The sequence below is a fragment of the Heptranchias perlo genome, chromosome 30 (assembly GCF_035084215.1).
Source record: "Heptranchias perlo isolate sHepPer1 chromosome 30, sHepPer1.hap1, whole genome shotgun sequence".
NCBI lineage: Eukaryota > Metazoa > Chordata > Chondrichthyes > Hexanchiformes > Hexanchidae > Heptranchias > Heptranchias perlo.
Genome location: NC_090354.1, coordinates 9,020,793 through 9,039,873, shown reverse-complemented (window position 1 = coordinate 9,039,873; position 19,081 = coordinate 9,020,793). Strand labels below are relative to the sequence as shown.

Sequence of the window (19,081 nt, the reverse complement as noted above, 5' to 3'; positions counted from 1 at the left end):
TTTGGATTCTGGAAGCCCAGATCTGGGAGTTGACTCCTGACATTTACGTTGTGAAATCCATTTTCTGCAGCCTAAAAGCTGACTCGTAGACCCAAAACTGGATTTAGCAATAAACCCTGGGAACTGGCTGTTAGACGTTCGTGTTTCAGATTCCAAATTAAAAGAACAATATAAGAGCAGCTCTTGTTCACTATATTGTAATTCTGTAACATTTATTCTGATGAGAATTCTAGTCAGAGAAAGTTTGGCATGGTTTAAGAAATGTGAATGTCAACAGCAAGTTACATAAGGTCTTGGCTTTAATGTATGATAATGCCCGTTGTGAAATAATGGCTGTGGTGTCAGATAAACAACTTGTACAAGTTGTTGTCACTTGTAATATACGTAGTAAAATAGGAGCACTATAAAGATAATTAAAGTTCAATGTAAAAGGGTCAAGTTATTTATTGACTTTGGGAGTGTCTCAGAAAATTTGAATTTCCTTTCTGTTTGATGTGGAGATGCCGGTGATGGACTGGGGTTGACAATTGTAAACAATTTTACAACACCAAGTTATAGTCCAGCAATTTTATTTTAAATTCACAAGCTTTCGGAGGCTTCCTCCTTCCTCAGGTGAGCGTTGTTGGAAATGAAATCCTTGAAATGAAATCGCATTTATAAATCACAGAACAATGCTTGGTGATTACAGACAGTTTTTTCAACTGCCCGTTGCCAAGGCAATCAGTGTGCAGACAGACAGGTGTTACCTGCAAGGTCTCCGAATATACAAATCACCAAAAAAAACAGAGATAGAGAGGTAGAAACATAGTTTGAAGTTTAGCTTTAGCCTTAAAGTTTTCACTTGCCAGGAACATTGTCACCCGACTGCTCTCATATAATTGCTCTCAAAGATCATCAGCAACCTCCCCAGATGGCTCAGTGAGTAAATGCACCGTGTGGTGTGTTAGACTAGGAAAGTCCCAGGTTCAGTCCCTGTTCTGCCCTAAGTTTACTTCTGAACTGAAGAGGTGGCGGTGAGAGTAATACATTTGGCTTCAGCTTCCCTGGGCTTGGGTAAAGAAAAAATACCAGGCGTTATTTTTGTTCTAGCATTCTTTGGGATGTGTGTGTCGCTGGCAAGGCTGGCTTTTATGGCCGATCCCTAGTTGCTCTTGGTGAGAAGGTGGTGGTTGGGTTTTCTTCTTGAACCAATGCAGTCCATGAAGGTGAAAATAGTCCAACAATGCTGTTAGGTATAGGGAGTTCCAGGATTTTGACCCAACGACAAATAAAGAACGGCAGGCGATATGTGTCCAAGTCAGGATGGTATGTGACTTGGAGGTGATGGAGGTCTTGCTCCCACCGATACCCTGGTGAAGGGAATGCACCAGTGTGGAGGTTTGGTCTGACCATCACTCAGAGATAACCTGCTGATATTAACTGTCAAGGCTCAGATAAATGAGCAGTGAATACCCTTTGCTGTCTGGAATCATACCCTGCTTTGCATTAGTGCTTTTAGGAGAAGGGAAAAAAGAATGAACTCACTGTTTTTACCAGTTGTTGGAGAGAGGAACCCAATTCCTTGTCTCTTAGCTTCATTCAGAGCTGGGTCTCATAGGTGGAATTTCATTTAATGTGATGATTACCATGTATTAAATTATGGTGCCAGATTGACTGTTGATTTTGTAAAGTGAGCACATCTTGGAGCCATATTGTACTTAGGCACTAATGAACCAGAATAACTGCCCACTGAATGTGCACCATTGAGTCATTATGCTTTTTAGCTGTTCAAAAACTCAACATTTTAAACCTAATAGAAACTTTTCATTTAGCTACACCGATGGCTTAGAGGGTAGATGGCATTGCCTGGTATAGTGCTAAGCCATGCTGGCTTGACGATCTGAGATTCGATTCCAGTTCTGTGCTGAGTTAGCTTATTGCAGTTGGGGCCCTCACCACACCTAGGCTAGGGAAGGGGAAAACATCAGCAAGGGTTATGGCATCTAATCATTGTCCAATGACTGCTGTAAAGTACACATCTGGACATCAGATGAGTGTTCAGCTACAATGTCCATGGTTGAATATCCCACCAACGTTTACCATCTAGGCTCACAGCTGCTTGGTTGAGGTTCTGGAGGGCGACCATAGCCTGTGGAACTATGTTTCAGCAAGAAATCAGTACCTTGAGAAGAGGGGGAGAGAAAATTGGAGCAAAAAAGAAATCTAATTTATTGTTAAATTTACCACTTCTTACTGCCATCCATTCCACCTACGCTCAATCTAGAGGCATGTCTGTTAGTTTGCCAAAATTCTGCTATCTTCCACGTAAATCCTGAAAAATCTTTCAGCTTTCAAAATCCAGACTTTTTGTGTCAAATCATCTACAAAAAATGTGACGTACAATTGGAGAGATTGGCAAAGAATGTTTCTAAAGTTGAGTATTTCTAGAATACTCTTTAAAAAAAAAATTGTAATCTTCAGCACTGAACGAGGCCCTTCTCTTGTCTTGAAAGGGTCACAGGGTGCACCAAATAACAAAATCATTTTCAGACCAATCGCTTGCCTCCACGTGTCTGGACTGTGGGTGGAGGGAGGAGCAGAACCTGATGTAATCCACCTCTGGGAGGTGGATTTAATCAGCAAAAAGTTGGTTAACACTAAACCGATTTAACCTAAAAAGATATTCATAAACACAGAACATTCCAGGCATGGCCTGAACAGTCACTGTTTTATGTGAGTAGCCTGACTGAATGCCAGTGTTAGTATTTCTGCACGATTCAGCAATTCCACTCTCATAGTACCCTGCTACTCAGTACGACAGCAATGTTATTTCCATAGTAAAAACTACAGCCTCCCTGTTCCTTATTCCAGTTATATGTTTGCATTGACATTGAATAACAGATAAGAAACTCAGTATTAGTCTTCACTTAGAATTCCTGAATCATTTTACTTTTGTTGTTTAACTTTTCTTTGAATTATAGAGACCAGAAGAGCCAAAGTTTTGATTCCTGGTCTTTTGCTGAGTTAGCTGGTCTCAGTGAGGGGCAACCTTTGAGATGCTACACTTGGCCTCAGTATTCCTGGACTATTGAACGGGGAAAAAATCACTCCAGATTCCTGCTGCTGATTGCCACACAGTATATTTTGCTGCAAATTGCGTGGATGAATATCGGGTGAGGACAGGATTGGGCTCAGCTGTGATGTCATGTATGGTTAAAAAGCCTGATGATGCTTGCTGTCTAGGCTCATACCTGAAGAATGGTTGCTTAGGAGAGGTACTGCTAGGCTCAGTGTGCCTGTGGAATGTAAACCAGCAAGATTCAACACTTTCAGAAGAGAAAAATAAATGTTCAAAATCTTATATTTCTTGATAGCTCCTATTGTAAACATAACCGCGGCCTACTTTGTTCTTTTTATAGAATCATAGAATGATATCAGTACTGAAGGAGGCCATTCGGCCCATTGTGCCAGTGCCGGCTCTTTGAAAGAGCTATCCAATTAGACCCACTCCTCTGCCCTTTCCCCATAGCCCTGCAATTTTTTCCCCTTCAAGTATTTATCCAATTCCCTTTTGAAAGTTATTATTGAATCTGCTTCCACCTCCCTATCAGGCACTGCATTCCAGATCATAACAACTCACTGAGTAAAAAAATTTCTCTTCTGGTTCTTTTGCCAATTACTTTAATTCTGTGTCCTCTGATTACCGGCAATTTTTTTTAATAACCTAATATAATTATGCACCAACATATTGGGGGCTTTCGTCCTCCTTTAGGCTTTTAGTACAGCTCTTTGTAGCAGATGCCTGATAAATTCAGCAGCTTCCACCTCCCCACAGGAATATCACTGTTTTGACGCTGCTGTGCACGCCTCAAGGCAGAAGTCTTGCTGTCATGCTGGTAGGTGTCACTGCCTACCGACAGCAGAGGGTGCCTCAAGCAGGAAATATGCAGTTGTGCTGGCAAAGTTATTTTATTTCAGGCATCACAACATGTTTGGTAGCAGAAACCTTTCAATTTTGCTGCTAGTATTTCACTCCCTCTGTAAGCTTCTCAATGGGCCTGGCAACAGCAGCCTCAGTTCTGTGATGATATTGTATCCGTTTTATAGAAACAAACAGGATCCAAGTGAACGCGCAGTTTGACCCTCTTCAGCCGCTATAAATTTACCATCTGCTTAAAATGAAGCGCACCTATTTGATACGTTTGCAAAGGTCAGAGGTGCCAGACAAGACTTCTAAACTTCACTTTCCTGGACAATAAACTGGCAGAGGTGAAAGGAAAGTCTTTACTGTCTCAAAGTCTTTTGCTGTTTGCCGTACTTGTACTGAAACTGCTTGCTGCTTTCATAACTTATTTTAATTCTTGAAAGTTATGTGTCTGTGTGGGTTGGGGGGTATAATACCTTTTCTTCCACCATACATTTGAATGGTTAGTGAGAAGAACCATGGTACAAGCACATCCGTACCGGTATGGGAAGTTGCAGTTCACAATATTTTAGTCGGGTACTTTCCTCCTCCTGCTGCTGAAATTATATTCCCCTTTAAATAGGGTAGTTTTAACTGAAGGCAGCAATGTTCAAGTCTTGGAGTGGGACTTGATCCCACTGCTTTTTGATTCAGAGTTGTTACAAAACAGAGCCAAGCTGACACTTCTGCTGCAGTTTCATCTCCACTGTTCCTGCTGTTGTAATGATGTGGAGATGCCGGTGATGGACTGGGGTTGACAATTGTAAACAATTTTACAACACCAAGTTATAGTCCAACAAATTTATTTTAAATTCCACAAGCTTTCGGAGGCTTCCTCCTTCCTCAGGTGAACGGTGTGGAAAACGGTGGTTTTTCCACACCGTTCACCTGCTGTTGTAGGAATTTATACTGGGGTGGGGAATACATTTCTGTAGCAACTACATCCAGCTATGTTGTACAGTTGTCTTAACTTCATAAATAACAACAATTTCACCGGGCTGGTACCATCCCAGTGGCTGGGGAAGGTCTGTACAAGCTGGCAATAGCGAAACCACATTGCTGGCTAGTATGGAAGCAGACTTCAGCTACTCAACCCCTGGCAGCCAAACAAACCTGGCCGTCTGTGACTCGAGCCCTACAATAGCAAGCTGCTTTGCATTTACGCCACCATCGGAAGTAGTACTGCTGTTTGAGATATGGATGAAACCCACTTATTTTGTTTATGTGTGCTGCCCACTTTGTGTCTATGCTGATAGTTTTGTGCTGATTTCATGGGGGTAGATTTTCAACTTGCTGCCCGGGTGTTCAAACTTACGTTGCGGATCAGCTGCCTGTTATAGAAACCACCCAATTTTAATTTCCATTGAAAGCTTTACACTCTGGCAGCAAGACGAAAATCTACCCCATGTGTCCTGTTAGCACCAAATTGTGAATATAAATAAAGTATAAACGCCAGTAGTTCTTACCCGTGATCGTTGGCGAAAGCTCACTGCCCTTATTTGGACAATCACTACATGCTGCTTAGCGTGGTCAAAACAGTTCTACAATAGAATGGTTCCTCCTGAATATGAGCAGTTTTGTTATCAAGTGGCAACATTTTATACAGTATGAAACAGGCTGGTCAGGCCACAGAAGAGTGTTGCAGGAAAGGAGATGAAATTTGTGCCTGGTCAGGGCTCTGGTCTGATGGAAGGAATCTCTTGGTTCTGATGGTATATCGTACAATTTATTGAATCTTCCTTTCGAGCCACATTCAGTCAGATTAGGCAGTTAGATACTGTTTGAAATAATTAAGTATGATTTTTTTTTTAACAGCTTCAAATAACCACTCAAATGTTAAGTTCCTCTTTACTGCTGTGTGCGAAGTACAGGAAGTAGAGAAAGACTAGGAAGCTTCACGTGTAAACCCCTGAATGAATTGACTTGCACATTTACTGTGGTCAGTTTTGCTTCCTGTTTGATGGGTGTGACTGTAGTTTTTAACTATTTGATAGACTCACACAATATGTAGGTCTGAAAACAAAATGACTATGGTTGCTTGATGGTGCAACACGCTGCTGCATTGATCAAAGTTCAAATCACAAACTCAAATGACACTGATAGTCTGGCTTTTCCAGGTTGTTGTGTTGCCAGTCTTGCCTGATTTATCAGCCACAAAGCCATGTGAAATAATGTGAGATTATACCTCAGATCATAATTAAATTTCCTTTCCGCACAGAGCAACATTGATGGAGCTTGTAGAGAAGTTGTGGCTGTCCATTTGTCCTTGCAGTCCAGCGAGTGACATTAGCGCAAAGGTCCACGCTGTGCTGCTGTATAAGCAGGGAATAACTCTTTGGAGATAAAGCTTCATTCAGTCTGGCTTTACATGGACTTCTTGGGGAGGACCTTAGGTCTGAGTTGGCTAGTTTGGAAATCGCTATCTTTGTTCCAACAAGTGTCAGTTGCCAGAAAGCTGAGCAAGGAAAAAACCTTACAGATCGGAATGCAAACAATGAGAAATCTCAGGGAAGTGCAAGCCAGGAATGAACTTTCAGCTTTAGTTGTTGATTGGCAAAGCTGAAGATTTTGTGAGGGAAACATTTGAGAAGTGAGCAAGAAGTTAAGTCAGGACATCCTAATGAGTAATCAGTTGGTCTGAACCAGACTTTAATCATCAGCTCAAAGGTGAATAAAAAAGTTTTAACTGCCAACACCTTAACTTAACCTTAACCTTTCAGGTCCTAATGCATAACACGAAATCTAAACACCTGGGCCAGCCTTTTTATTTTGAAGTTTACAGCTCACACATTGAAACAAACCTATAAAGCAGCTGAAATGTTTATTACTGTAACATTAATACTATAAAAATAAACAACTTCAAATAAAAATAATTTTGAAGTTTGGCTTTTTAAGCTTTTTCCCCTTTCCTCCATGCTCTCCCTTTCATTTATCTTTAATCTTTGTTCAGTTGTAACACTCTCAGCTCTAAGTCAGAAGGTTGTGTGTTTGAACCCCTTTTAAGGATTTAAGCACATAATCTAGCCTGACACTCAGTGTAGTCTTGAGGCAGTGTTGCGTTATCAGGGGTCCCATCTTTCAGATGAGATGTTAAACCAAGGCTTGTTCAGGTGGATGTTAAAGATCCTATGAGAAGAAAGTTATTCTAGTGTCCTGGCCAACATTCTTCCCTCAACTAACACCATCAAAACAGATTAACTGTTCTCACTGTGAAATCTTGCCATATGCAAATTGGTGCCCTATTTGCCTACATAACAACAGGAACATTACTTCAAAAGTTATTCTTTAGCTGTGAAGGACTTTGAGACGTTCTGAGGATGTGAAAGGCATTATACAAATGCAAGATCTTTCTTTCTTAGAATCTTTTCCCCAATTTTATCCCCTCCTTACCTGAAGGCACTGACTCTTGCTGGGGTATGGTTCCAAGGGCATTGACAGTCCTCCAGTTTCTTGACTAGGTGGTTATATTCTTCATGTGTGAGCCTTGACAGTGAATGTCAGCAGGACATTTGACGTTGCAGGGCATCGTAGCTTAGCCTAATCCTGTCCCCATCCAACATCCACACACGTGTACTTTCCAGCAGAAATCACTGCACATCAATCAAGAGCGAAACCAGAGCTGATTTTCCTCTCCGCCCAAGGGCATTGGGGCCGGTTGTGCCCCGACTGTTGTCTCTACTAAGATCAGCTAATTTAGCAAAAAGAGGTTGAATTCATCCCAAAGTTTGACCTCTGTTTTACCTTTATAAACAACCCAAGCTAATGGTTTCAAATCAGTGGCAGTATTTACAAGATCAACCTTAGGGATAGTATCACTCCAATGGCAACATGGATATACGCAGATACCTACTTGAGCTGAATCTCCAACCCTCCTGCCATCTGGCTCCTCTCTACATACTGTTGCTGTTGCTTCATGTATTGCCTGGGTAGAATTTTAAATATATAACCCAGCGTGCACGTTCGCACAGAATCTTTGAATGCGAATGTGGATTGAGCTGCCCAGCATTTGTAAACATGCCAGCTCCACTGATACCAGATTCCATCAGTGATCTCAATGAGAAGCTAGCCTGAGCATAGCAAAGTTGAAGTAAAACAGAAAGAGACTGTACTTCAGTGAGTGGCTCAGCAGAAGCTTTAATAATAGGATTGAATCAAAGCACTGCCTGAGAGTTCCTCCAATGATTGATCTAGTTAAGGCAGTGAGTAGTTGAATCCTATGAAACCAGGAAAATCCCAGGTTCCATCTCAAGACTTTGCTGAGTTATCTGATCTCAGCTAGGGCTGCAGCAGGCCTGCAACAATTGGCCTCAGTGCCCCTGGGCGAGGGAGGAAAAATGTATCAGTGCAAATATGTGGAGGTTGGATAAGGACAGGGTTGAGCATGGCTGTGGTGCACCCTGTAGTTGAATATCCCGTCAACACTCTGTCAAAGCTCACGCATGAAGAAGGGCTACGTAATCAAGGTACAGGAAGTTGCTTTCCATCTATATAACCAGACCCCAGCAAGAAGTCAACATCTTTAAGAAAGAAGGAAGGGAGAAAGAAAACAATTATGAAAAATGTTGTCTGGGAAAAGTGTGCTTCTCAGATTAAGAAAGCATATCCTGATGAGGTCCGTGAATTTGCCATTTTAAGTGCTAGGCATGCGGATAACAAGATTAAAATCATGTGCTTGTTTGTACTAAAGTGCTGCTTTGTGACATAATATTGTAGCATGTTGGGGTTTTAATTACTGTGGTGCTGCTTAGATATTGTTGGAGCTTGATAAGAATAATTTCTGACAAGGTGTGCATAGCTGTGATGTTTCACGAAGAGGAACGCCCACTTTGAATGTTTCACTCAGCCTTAATTAAACTGCCAGCCGTCTGTCCTCAGCAGCTGTTTTTGTTCTCTCTCAAAACTAACAGGTTTATAATTTAATTTATTAGGACCCGCATCTACCAGAATTAAAATGACAGGTTTGCGGTGTAACTAAATGGAGCCTGCACCTGGTTTAATCTGTCACTCTTGAACAGAGTCATAATTACTCTTTCAAGCTGCCACTGCAATCAGATTTGGGGCATAAAACGCCCCTATCTGTCAGTTGAATTTAACAACCATACCTGCCCTAAGTAGCAAGTTTAAATTGTTACCGCAGGTTTGCACTTTAAACAAGTTCACTCTCTTGATAGTAGTACATTATTACTACAATGATACACATTTTCATAGACTAAACAAGGTACCATGTGTTCATCCACATAGCATCGCCTTGCATGGTGGTTTTGTTCCCTGTCTCTGGAGATAAAGCCCATCTCAGGCCCCCGCCAGTCCCTCGCTGCCAGAAGCTCCGGTGCCTGGCTGCCATTCAGAGGGGTTCTCAGGGCCCCACACTTTTATCTGCCTCCTTATCTGAATAGGGCAAGAATATTTTTGGGGGACTGCTTCTCTGGCTTGCCTCCCTTCCCGGGTGGGACCCATTTGCGTCCTTCTTGGTGAACCGGGTCCCAGACGTGCGCCGGGTCTCATATGGACCAGGGAAGCAGGAACTCCCAACATAGGGAGCCCCCGCCATCTCCATGTCTCTTCTACAAAGGGAGTGCAGAGGCTCCACCCCTTAGAAGACTGTGCAGGAAATCTCAGCGTTGGTTGGTACCCAGCCTATCCCAGTACCGGCGTATTTTCAAGCTGTTTCGCCGGACTCCGGACAGAGTTACGATGTGAGTCCGCTGGAAGAGCCACGGAAATTTGACCTCTAACTGTGCAGATTCACAGATGGGGAAATGTAGTGCAAGTTGATTGTGCTAGATGAGAAGGAACAAAAGGAGTTTCCACTGCACCCTGTTACGAATGCATATATTTCACCTTTTGGTGCAAGAAGTGGATAAGCGGAGAGATTTTACAAGTTAGTGCACAGAATTTCGAGAAACAGAAGCGCTTATTGGAAATTCAAGTGCACGGATAAATCCTTCCGTTCATTCATTTCATTCAGTGGAAAATTTGGCAGGATGAGTTGACTTCCACACTCAAATTCCTGAAATACGCTCCCATCGCACAAAGGTCTGTACCAGGAGCGCGAATTCATTAAATTTACCCTAAGGTAACAGCCTCATCTTGTCACGACAGTTCTGTGTTTAATTCTGATTTTGCTGCTTATATGCGGTTCTGAGCGTAACCAGGATATTGAGTAGTCAGGAACATTATTTACTATGTTTAAGAAATGTTTTTCCCTGGGTGGGGGCAGGGTTAAAAAACATTCCAAAAACATTAAGACTTTCCAGTTCAGGAAGCACTTTTTCTCACAAAGGGTAGTGGAAATCTGGAACTCTCTACCCCCAAAGGTTGTGGATAGTGGGGGTCAATTGAAATTTTCAAGACTGAACTCAATAGATTTTTGTTAGGTAAGGATATCACAGGATATGGAGCAAAGACGGGCAAACAAAGTTGAGGTACAGATCAGCCATCATCTAATTGAATGGCGGGCCAGGCTCAAGGGGCTGAATGGCCTGCTCTTCTTCCTATGTTTACTTTTTTTCCCAAGTAGAATAGTTTATTTTTTTAATTATTCAAGAGTTTTGGATATCTTTTCAGAGGCCTTGGGCACATGTGCAGTTGTGGAACAAATGAAATACTATATAGATGAGAAAAAAACAGTTTGGGGCTAAATGATTAAGAGTAAGGCTGGAAGGAAAGGAACAGAGGCTGTAATAAAAGAATTGCATTAAAGCCAGCCAAAACTTCCATACTTTAATACAAACTTAGCATACTGATCTAATAATCTTAACTTATAAATAAATGTTGATCATTTCTTGTCTAAAGAAGCATGCACACAAACAAACTACTTCCAGATTAGTGAGTTTATCCAAAGGATTAGCTAATGCTTTCGGACCAGGAAGGAGGCCATCTTCTGTGTTGAGTTCAGTGATCTCAAACAACGTGGCAGCAAAGGTGCTACAGTTGGTTTTGATGCTATTGATTTGAGAGGAGAAAACCAGCTGGGGTTTGCAGTCCTGATTGTTATCCAGAGACCTGTGTTGGAAGTTCACGTGTGTTGATGCTGGATGAGGACAGAATCGGGTGCAACTGCGAAGCTCTTGCAGTCAAATCCCTGCCGATATTCAATGTTGAGCCTCACAGAAGAACCTTCTCACTTGGCTGAGGTGCTGGATGGTGTCTGGTGCCCATAGGGGACTGTACTTCAAGCCAGATTGAAGAAATGTTAGAGGAGGGAAGAAAATAGTCTTAGAGGAGTGTAAAAAATAATCAGATCCTTAGGCAGAATAGTTCACAAAAATCTTACTGCCTGCTGCTTGCTCCTCCCCCCACCCACCACCCGCCCCGCAGATGCCCCCTACCACCCTTTAATTACTTCTGGCTAGGCTCCATGCAGCAGCTGCTGGATTCTGGATCCCCCACCCAGCACTGGCAAGTTGCCTGTGAATGCTGCTTCAGCGCTCATAGCTCGCACACATTGTGCAGATGCAGCCCGGTTATGAAAATGGCTTTGGTCTCCTGCTGGTGCGATCGGGCGAGCAGTGCCATTGCCCCGCCCCACCGCCCATGCTCCAGAACAAAGTCAGTTCCTAAGAGTCAACCATATAGTGCGGGACTGGAGTCATGTGTAGGCCAGACTGAGTAGGAGTGGAAAAGTCCCTTTCCTGAAGAACATTAGCGAACCAGTTGGTTTTTTTTCAATAATACAGCAGCTTTCACGGTAATTTTATCTGGTACCATAGCACAGATTACCAGACTTATTGAATTCAATTTCATAGCTTGCCATGATTTAAACTCATGCTCTCTGGGTTGGAAGTCCAGAGCCACGATCACTAGGCTACCGTATCTGTATAAATTTCTGAAGTATATTTATGCAATACATCTACTTCCTTTATTAAAATGTGTCAGTGTTGATGTGTCTGAGTTTTGTAGCTGAGCCAAATCTATTGACCTCCGTTTACCAAACTTTGACTGTAGAGGAGAGTGATAGATGCAGTGTGAAACCTAGCCATCTATACACTGTGCAGTGGTGGATTGGCGTTGCGTGAAGAAGTGGCATAACAGCAGTTCTGTCATGCTGCTCCAGAAGCCACAGCCATTGGCTAAATGTCACCTTCTGCCACCCCCTTATTTGTACTCTGCCATCAGGCAAAAGTCCTTGCTCACGTGTTAATAGTTAGTTTTATCCTTGGCTTTGCATGTCTTGCATTGAGGTTAGAATGCTTATTGGATTGAGGATACGAAAAGCAGGGACAGAATCTTGTGTATGAAAATATGCCCTTGCTATTAAATGCGGTGTTTACATACCCCCATTAATTATCAAGCCCCTGAGACTAATTTAATGTTAATTAAATGTAGTGAATTAATTTTTCTCATAGCAGTTGGTGCAGCTACTGTGAATGTTCAGGCTCATTGATTTCTTCAAAATTCCCATTAATATTTGATTCTTTTTCTTAGTTGTACCAATTAAAATTACAGGTATAAGGGCAATTGTGTAATTTGTGTATTCATTAAACTTTGTAGCTGTGTTATTGGATCAGCAGCCATGCAGAATGTTTATCTTCTGCTATTGCTATTCACATTAACATTTTTTCATCTGCTCCAAAACAGCAGGGGTGTTAAGTTATTGCACTATCTAGGCTCAGCAGGTGGTTCATCGGATTTCATGTTGGTAGATTTAAGGTCTTGGTGTGAATGCTTCTGGGTGTTTTTCTACTGATAGCTTGCTATTGGTGGCGAGCACGCAATAGTCCACCACAGACAGCACACTATCAAAGAAAGAAACAAATGACTTGCATTTATATAGCACCTTTCACAACCTCAGGACATCCCAAAGTGCTTTACAGTCAATGAAGTACTTTTGAAGTGTAGTCACTGTTGTAATGTAAAGGAAGTGAATTCTTTCCCCCTTTTGGCACCCAGGGCCCAACTTTTCCCTGATCTCGAGTGTGATTGTTGGAGGAAGCTCATAATATGGGGCTCCTTCGTATTGACCCTCTAATGGGGACTGGGGACATGTCATGAGTCTCCACTCGTGCACTGCTGTCCCAATGCTCTGAATCTACATAAAAGTGCTTATTGTCTTTTTCCAGTCGAATGGTTTTCTAAGGCTGTACAGCACTAATAAGTGAGGGGGTGATTGGGCAACTTGCTGTCAGGTGTGTGACAAGTACCTAGGGATAACTCTCCCATAAATTCTGCCTCACCCCTGCGGAATCATTGTATTTTTCCACTGCGTCTTGGTGAAGAGCTGGACAGCCGAATCAGCGTTCCCTGGCTGCCACTGCACTGTGCATTAGTGCTCCAATTTATTATGTGCTGTGCCATCTCTTTCAACCTTTTAACCTTCTGAGTAAAACACTAGGCAATCAAAGGTACGGAACCAAGGTGGGTAGTTGGAGTTAAGGTACAGATCAGCCGTGATCTAATTGAACGGCGGATCAGGCTTGAGGGGCTGAATGGCCCACTCCTGTTCCTAAGTTCCTATCACCTTGAGGGGTTCTCACCCTCTTAAATTGTTCACCGGTCTCAGCCAAGCTGCCAGGTGAAGTGTCCCAATGAAGCAATAACTGACGCTTCCTTCTTGCCTTACAAAAATGCAGTTTTCAATCCATTAAGAAACAAAGCTGCTTGGGTCAGGGCTAAAAAAGAAATTCCCCTGCTGATATTATCCATTAAATGGTAGTGTATACATGAAGGGTAGCCTTTCTGACTGGGCATGTGAGAATGTGAAAGAGCTGATAGAGGATACACTGTTGCCAGGCTACCATGTTATTTCACTGGTGCAATGTATAATTATTATCTTGAAGATTCTATTATGTAACTGCACATAATTTCCAAAAGTGCAAAGGATATTCAGGGTGATGAAATTCCTGCTATTGAATATTTTCGGTGAAATGATCAGTCAGGAATGTCAAATCCGAGACCTTTAAGCCATTTGACTGCTAAATAAATTTCATGTCCTATTTCCCCTGCAATTTTTCCCCTGTCTCTTCTAGAGGCGCTGACACTTGTTTAGGGCATGGTTCTATGGGCACTGCAAACCCTTCTGAAACGAACATACCAACAATGATAGAGAGGAAAAGACCCATTGGTCCATCCAGCCTGACCCACTCAACTGCGACGCCTTGTGCATCACAATATATACAGTCCCCACCCCACCTACAAAACATGTAATCTCCTGGTTGAGGTGAAAAAACAGATTTAAAAACCCAGGCCAATTAGGGAAAATAAATGTCGAAAATTCCTCTCCCACTCCCTTATGCGATCGAAACTAGTCCAAGGAGACCACTCTAGCCCTGATTAATGTCAGACGATACCTACTTTTTGTACGAGGTGATCCCCACCCCAGCCAGAGACAGGTCCAGCTCTGGCTTGAAGGAATTCAGCAAATCAGCGTTCACTGCACGAGCCGGCCATTCAATTACCTCCCTTAATTGGCCGTTCTTCATGTGTGAATGTCAGCAAGCAGTTTGAAAGTAGGGGCGGGGCATGACAGCTGAGCCCGATACTGACCTTGTCCACATCCACACGGCCACTCAACCCACCCCCAGCCAGAACAAAACTTGCCTGCAATTTGCTGCCACCACATCGCCTCCGGAGCTAGAGAATAAAAACCTCTTCGTGTAATAATGCCCCATGCCTCCGGAGGCACATAGGCCACATTGTTTATAATATAGAGTTGCCTTCAAAGGCAGTGCTGTAATATAAATGGAGTATCAGAGTGATCTGAGACAGGTTTAGTGGATGTTAGTTTAGAGTACAAAAGGCGCTTCACATTTGGCAGTAATTAACAATAAACAAGAACATTTTGGCATGTTTTCACTATAGCCGATCTCTATTAAAATCAGCTGTATTTTATCAAAGAAAAAGCAGATATTTCCAGGACTGGAATGTTTATCAGCTGCAACATCCACTGACCTGCCTGTATTACTATTGAACTGAAATTAACTTCAAAGCCATGAGATGTATCAGAGTTTGAACATTGTATTAGTATGAAATGGTGAAATGAGAATGCTGATAGGAAGGAAGTTGCTGGTGGGTCCCACGTGTTTGTGCTAGTTTTTGGATGTGCCATATCAGCAGTTTCATAGCACGCTGAGGCTAATGAAAAAGATTTTGCGGAGGTTTCTTGTTATGTGGAAAATGCCTGTTTGCTACTGATGTACAATTTGATGTTTTGACTGATGTCGCTATGCTAGAGTGGAGCAGATTTGTGAAATGCAGCGACTTACTCAGTACAAAACATCTGATTCCCATCAAACAGCTCTGGTGCAAATGACTTCCATTAGTAAGTGAGATAATGAAAATCTGGCCACCTGATTAGTTTGCAAGTAGGCATTAATCCCTGGTGGAGCCCATCATTCGTTGGACACAACTTGTTTCAAAGTGGTAATGTGGAACATTTGGAATGATCTATTAATGGTTATGAAGAGCTAAGTGATTTTATCCTTCTCCCTGTCCCCTATTCCATTTCAGAACTGACAAAGATATATACTTACAGCCACCGTGCCACTGTTTTCATTCTCTGACTAAGTTGCAATGGTTAAACAGAAAACTAACAGCATGGTAGACTTTTTTTTACATTGGCTTCTCTTGACCAAATTTCCCAGTTGAATCCACGCTCAAGACTCCTTATTTAACACAGTGTGCAATCTCTACTGGGGGGTGGGCAGATGGGAGTGGGAGATGGCCTCTGCTGCCACTACTCATGTACAGTCATAATGATGTTAACTCCAGAGGGAAATCTGTGGTCAGTTTACACTGCTGTCACCAAATTTGTTTAGATCTAATACCTACTTTTTTGCTGACAGTCCTTTCCATCAGATTAATATTTGTGCTCAGAAACTGTGAAGCTATATTCTTTAAAAAAAACAGGAATGCTTTCTCGATGGCCAAGTGGGTAAAGGCATTGGCTGATGCATTACCAGAAGGTGCCAGGATTGGTCCCTGATCTGAGGCAGTTAGGATGTTCCAGTTGGTTGTAGTGTCCGTGGCTAGATAACAGGTCGGGGTGGTGGGGGGGAATAGGCATGTCTCCTTCTTCTGATTGCACTTGTTTGACAGGATCGTGCTAAGTCATGATGCCTTTCACTGTTGAATAATGAACCAATACTCTCTGCCTAGGCTCATATATGAAGATTAACCACTTGGAAGGCAGGTGGTGCCATGGGACTGTATCCAACGAGTTAGTGCCTTCAAGAGAGCAGATTACAAGGGAGAAAAATTGAAGGGGAGAAAAATGAGAGAGGAAAAAAATGGGATTTGTCAGCACGGGGCCTGCGATTCTCCATACTGTTAGTTCTCGATCTTGGCTAGGCTGACAATGACCGACATTGACCGGAAACCAATTGTTTTCTTGCATGAAGGAAAGGGAATCAGTAGGCAAATCAACCTAAGCCATTTGCATCCATTCCTCAAGACTGGAATTGGCAGAGATCAGAGAGCTGGTCAGATGCATGGCTTTTTGGTTAGGAAACAATGAGGAAGAATTTTTTTTAACATCGGTCGGGGAGAAGAAAGAAGCAAGCTGGCTTACACAGTATCAGCTACTGAAGGCACAAATAAGCCAAATTAATAAAAATAGAATCTAGTTTATTATAAAAACATCGGATATGCAGCGGTAATAGTGTTTGAAATGAGGAAATGATTTTATGGTATTTCGCTGCAGTTCAAACATGAAGGAAAACAAACTGGATTTGTTTCAATGTCAATTCAGTCACACCTGAGAAAATAACTGAAAACTGAAGGGCTCGCCATACAGTTTTGACAAAGGTGCAGTAAAGGTCGATTAAAGACATCTTGGTGGAACTCTCTTGGCCTAACGTTGACATAAACAGCCATGCAGACCAACAGTTCACTGTTTAATTTTATTTTAAAAATCGAATTGCCAGTTTCCCCTTTTTTCCTCTCCTCAAGGTACTGACTCTTACGGAGATATAGTTCCACAGGATCCAATTCCCCTCCAGTGCCTCACTCAAGAGGCTGTTCTTCATGTGTGAGCCTAGACTGTGAGTGTACGTCTGGACTGTGAGTTGCAGGTAGGCTAGTCTAGCATAGCTGAGCCCATTGCAGTCCTGATCCAACTCAATCTTCACACGCTTATTTTCTAGCAAGTCACTGGATAACATCAGGAACAAAAGTCCTGGCTGATTTTACCTTCCCTAGCCCAGGAAAACCCCAAATGCTATCCTGCCTGAGATCATTTAACTCAGCACGGGGAATTGAAGCTGGGACCTTCTAGTCTGTATGGCACAGTGCATTTATCCATCACATTATCTGGGGAAGGCTGTAAGAAAGAACATCGGTCCTTTCACATCCTCAGGATGTCCCAGTGTGCTTCACAGCCAGTGGATTACCTTTTGAAGTGCAGTCACTTTGATTTGTGGGCAAATGCAGCAGCTAGTTTACTCACAACAAGGTCCCACAAACAGCAGTGAGGTGAATGACCAGTTCATCTGTTTTTGGTGGTGTTGGTTGAGGGGAGAATGTTGTCTAGGACACAAGGAGACCTCCCTGATCTTCTTCAAACAAGTGCCATGAAATCTTTTCCGTCCTCTTGAATAGGCAGACGGGTTCTCAGTATAATATCTCAAAGACAATGCAGCACTCCCTTAGTTTTGCACTGAAATGTCAGCCTAGATTTTGTGGTTAATGCCCTGGAGTTGGACTTGAACCTCACCACCTTCTGACTCAGAAGCAAGAGTGCTATCACTGAGCTGCATCTTTGGTGGGAATGTATCTGAATGGCTATAACCTTCTCTGACATTGGGAAAGCTTCACTTGAAAAATATTTGAAAACGGAAGAGTGGCACTGAACTGTAGTGATGTGGACTCACTCTGGTAATTCTCCACGGCAGGTTAAGTGCCAAATGGAGGTCAGGTGCTTCACCACAGGGAGCAACGGTCAGTTAGAGGATGAGTCACCCAGTCACTTCTGCATTTCTTAACCACTGACTTGAGAGCATTTTTGGCAGAGTCTTGAAAGTAGGTTGCAAGCCCGACCTCTCTGCCAGCTAATAGTGCAAAAGACCACAAGATGATGAAAATAAAGGAATGATACAGCTATGGTGTGAGTTGCACACCTTGGAGTAACAGGATGTGGATTTGTGCCACAATTTCCCAGAAAGTGAATTTTCCAACACATTCCCTCTTTGAGCTGGGTGGCGTTATTGAATGTACTTTACAAGTGTGGTGATGTTTACTAGTGTAAGTTTATTGATTGTTTATCTGGGAGCAGCTGGTAAAGGGTGTTAAGGTTTTAAAAAAAAGTACCATGAGGTAATGGGTTAGCCCCTCTGCTTTGTGTATTTTAATAACATGATTCACAATGGAGCCAAAATTCCTTGGCCATTGCAGTATATTTCAGCTGTATCTTTGGTGGGAATGTGTCTGAATGGCTGTATCCTTCTCTGGCACCCAGATATGCCAGGTTGCAACTGTGGTGCCCAGTTTCCTGGATGGCCTTGTAGGGGCATAACCTCCACCTGCCCCCACAAGTCCTTGAACACCAAGGCTCTGGCCTCACAGGGACTTGGCATAAGGTTGGAGATAGGTATACTGAGTGGGAAGAGAGTGGAAGTGGGCCCTACCGGTTGTGTGGTGGGGGGGTGGGGGTCAGCTTGGGATTTGGCCTGGACTGCTGAAGATTGTATGTTAATCTTGTATTCATTTTTGTAACTACGGCCCTCTTACAATTGATTATTCTTCATGTTTGATTCTAGGCAGTGAAAGTTGCCAGGCAATTCACTATGGGGGATGTCAAAGTCGAGTCTGATTTAAGCCCAAAATTCTTCTCTAATAGAAAGTGGGAGAATGTTTGTTTTTCTCTGTGAGTCATTGGTTGTGAAGCATTTTAAGGACGAGAACGGTGCTATAAAAATGTATGCTCATTCTTCCTTTAATTAAACATCTAACAAATTGCGGGAAAGTCCTGCTTTGAAAAATGTAATTTTGGAGGATGCAATTTTATTAGCAGGTCCTTCAATTACAAAGACACAAACAGGCAGGCTTCTGTTTTTTTGTTAACAAGAGGAATTTCAGACCCCTTGCTGATGCTGCTGTATGATAGTCTGCTAAGAAATTTGTCAGAGCAAGCCCTTTAACGATCAACTATATGGGGAACCACCTCGTTTCACTTCTCAGCTCCTTCTGGCATTCCAAGGATCA

The 19,081-nt window shown here is 42.6% G+C and overlaps 1 protein-coding gene across 6 annotated transcripts in view; it reads left to right on the top strand.

Annotated features, from left to right (window-relative positions):
* raraa (retinoic acid receptor, alpha a) overlaps positions 1–19,081 on the top strand; it is a 484,346-nt gene that overhangs the window by 178,955 nt on the left and 286,310 nt on the right. The window lies entirely within an intron of this gene.